Source organism: Engraulis encrasicolus, chromosome 4 (assembly GCF_034702125.1).
Source record: "Engraulis encrasicolus isolate BLACKSEA-1 chromosome 4, IST_EnEncr_1.0, whole genome shotgun sequence".
In the NCBI taxonomy this organism is placed as follows: Eukaryota; Metazoa; Chordata; class Actinopteri; order Clupeiformes; family Engraulidae; genus Engraulis; species Engraulis encrasicolus.
In genome coordinates, this window is record NC_085860.1 from 23,296,217 (window position 1) to 23,298,716 (window position 2,500).

A 2,500-nucleotide genomic window follows, 5' to 3' on the forward strand; every position below is an offset into this window, starting at 1 on the left:
TACAATCAGGGCTCTAAATCAACACCAGCCAACCAACCAAAGGCTGGTGAAATTTCATTTTGGCTGGTAGAAAAGACCAATTTACAAACCATTTTGACCCATTAGTGAGTGTATGTTTGGCTAAAAAATAACATCTAATAGCTACTTGCCATTTTGGCTGGTAGTGAAAAATACATTGTACGGCATACAATGTAATGAGGACCCAGTTCTGGGACCTTTCTCTTCCCTGGGCCCGGGATAACTGAGCCTTTTGTCCACCCCTGCCGACTCCCCTGTGTGCAACCAAACGACAGCACCATGTGTACAGGCTCCACTAATGACAGCTCTAAGACCCCCTACTGCAAACACTTCAAACACCCTGCTGATGCCTGGCTACCTTGCCAAGAGGCCAACGCTCCATCTTGTACACCAAAACATACACACATATATATACACAGTAGGACACACACTCTGACGTACATACATATACGAGTACATAGACTTAGATATACATGTGCCCACGCGCGCACACATACACGCACACACACGCACGCACGCACGGACGCACGCACGCACGCGCACACACACACACACATCCACTGGACCACTTACACAGACCAGAACACTTACAAGAGTACACACATAAAGGAACACACACATACAAGCAAACAGACACACAGACACACACACACACCCATACCCACAAACATACACACACTTTTAATCTTCTCAAAGTGTTGTGCTGCGGCAGGGCAATTGTGGTCAAAGTGCGTGTAAATGATGAGGTGACTATTGATGGATAAGACGGCGAGGTTTACAGTACCGCTGACCTGAGGTTAACTCTAACGTAAAACCAGCTTAATGTTGTTTTCATTCGCAAGTCACCTCGGCCAGGCCAATAGAGGAAAAGCAAAAAAAAAGAAAAGAAAAAGAGACCTATTTTAGATCCATTTCTAAAGCAAACAATCCCTCGGGCTGCAAAACTGTTTTGCAAGAGAGCTGAAAATCGAAATGGCTGCCAATCTTACGGTAACGTAAACATGACTGTATATGTGTGTGTTTCCACTTCCAGCTGTGCTTTTATGCTTTTATGTGTGTGTGTGTGTGTGTGTGTGTGTGTGTGTGTGTGTGTGTGTGTGTGTGTGTGTGTGTGTGCCTGTGTGTGTGCCTGTGTGTGTCTGCGAATGAGTTCTCGGTGTGCCTGCATGTGTGTGTGTGTGTGTGTGTGTGTGTGTGTGTGTGTGTGTGTGTGTGTGTGTGTGTGTGTGTGTGTGTGTGTGTGTGTGTGTGTGTGTGTGTGTGTGTGTGTGTGTGTGTCTAAGTGGGTGCACGGCAAGCTCTGGCATACATGTTTGTGCGTGCATCCGTGCGTGCATGTGAGCGCATGCATGCGTTTGTGTGAATGGGTGTGTCTGCCAATGAGTTCTCTGTGTGCCTGCATGTGTGCATGTGTGTTAACACACCATAGGGAGGTCCATCTAATGCAGATCCTTTTAAAAGCTCCCTTAGCTAAACCGCAGGCTCCGCTTGGCACATGGCTCGGCAGGAACGGAGGTCCCCTCACTACCACTACCACTACCACTGCCAGGGCTGGACTGGCCATGTGGCATAGCGGGCATTTGTCGGTGAGCCCTGCACCCTTGTGGGCCCCTATTTTCAGAAATGTAAAAAAATAAATTAAATAAAAAATACAAGGTGCGGGGCCCACAAAGGTGCTGGGCCCACCGGTGAGTCAGTTCTGCACCACTAATTATGAGGGGCCCCTTTAAGCCAAAGGTGCCTGGGCCCTATTTCTCCCCCAGCCCAGCCCTGACCACTGCACCAACCCAACCCGACCCAACCCAGCCTATAGCCAGGCCAGGCCTTCATTACAGTAGAGCAGGCCTCTGTTCTGCTGGCACTGCCTGAGGTGGCTCCAGACTCCTCTGGGTCCTCCACTGAGAGACCATAGAGAGCCAACCAGCCAGCCATCCAGCCAACCAACCAGCCAGCTAGGCAGCTAGTCCATCATGGTTCCTTTCAGCAGCAGGGAGTCGCTAAGCCTCCGCCACACGCCCGCCCAGGCTCAGCTCTCAAGACCTACTCTGGCTTGGCTGGAATGAACTGGATTCGGCTGGCACGGGTGGGCCACATGCATAAGAGGATAATATGGAGCGGGTATTGCTGCTCAGCTGGGCACTACCACTCTGGCTTGGTTGGTCGGCTGGCACCGGTGGGCCCCTGCGGTGGAACACGCATACAGTAAGAGGGTAATCTGGAGCTGGGCACTACCTAATATGGAGCTGGGCACTACCTAATATGGAGCTGGGCACTACCTAATATGGAGCTGGGCACTACCTAATATGGAGCTGGGCACTACCTAATATGGAGCTGCAGGCACTACCTAATATGGAGCTGGGCACTACCTAATATGGAGCTGGGCACTACCTAATATGGAGCTGGGCACTACCTAATATGGAGCTGGGCACTACCTAATATGGAGCTGGGCACTACCTAATATGGAGCTGGGCACTACCTAATA